Source organism: Marmota flaviventris, chromosome 16, assembly GCF_047511675.1.
Source record: "Marmota flaviventris isolate mMarFla1 chromosome 16, mMarFla1.hap1, whole genome shotgun sequence".
Classification (NCBI taxonomy): domain Eukaryota; kingdom Metazoa; phylum Chordata; class Mammalia; order Rodentia; family Sciuridae; genus Marmota; species Marmota flaviventris.
The window spans coordinates 36,387,748-36,388,836 of NC_092513.1; positions in this window are offsets into that span (position 1 = coordinate 36,387,748).

The following is a 1,089-nucleotide window of genomic DNA, read 5'->3' on the forward strand; positions in this document are numbered from 1 at the left end:
TTTAGAGCAAAAATCAGTCTGCTGTTCTTTTCAAGAACAAATTATCTCAGACTCCAATAAAAGTAAATTGCTTATTTCTAGTGGTTTCTGGAGCACTCAGAGGTATGTTACTATAAAGCCAAGATGGTCCTCACCATGGGAATCTGAGGTCCTCGTCAGGGCTCCCAAACCTCTCCCACTCCCAATGGAAGGGTGAAGGGGATGGGATCTCCAGGGCTAACACAGAGCTGTGGACCTTTCTGAGGGTATGGCCCCCAGGTGGCCAGGCCAGTTGGGGCTTCACTCTTGCCATTTCTCCTAGATGCCCTTGCCCAAGTGGGCACGTCATATCACAGACCAGCCCTCACAATCCAGAACCTGGGTTCTGAGGAGAATGTAGGGGAAATGTGTTCTTTAGTGGAAAACTATAGATAGCCAAATGTAATTATTTTGTCGCATGGTAAGAAGTACAACCAGGAGATAAATGGGGAGGAAGGGTTCATCACTTAACAGCAAGTGAGCAGTGTTTCTCAAAACAAAGAGTCAGGGGCTTTAATTGGGAATTACATCCAAATAGAAGAAATTCCAGCATATGGGCAGGTGAGCTCATTCCTGAGCTTGCTCAGTTTGAGGTCATACCTCTCATGTTCAAAAAAAAATGGTGGATGGAAATGCCTCCGGGTGGAGAATTTAGTATTATAATGAACAAAGTTTACTCTGGGTCACCTAAAAAAAGCAAGTTAAGAATGACTCCACAAATTTGGCTGGTTTCTTGTAAGTTTCTCTGGCAGGCTTATCCGAAACAAACAAACGAAAACTTTAAAAGAGACTTAACAGTCATTTAGAGGGGCAGCAGTTCCTAAGTACCTGCTTAGCAGCTGATAAAACTGAATTATTTAGATTACACCCTGTGGGGTTATCTGTGTGTATTTTACAACTCTATAAATTGTGATGATAGCAATGCAGAAAAAGTCTTTGGACGTGCAACTGAATTCTCTCTTGTGGAAAGGCAACCCTGCCCCCATGTGGAAAGTTCTGGATCCATTTCAATATTATTTCAATATTCCTGATTTGTCTATTCTTTGGATTCTGATTGAAACATCCTATAGT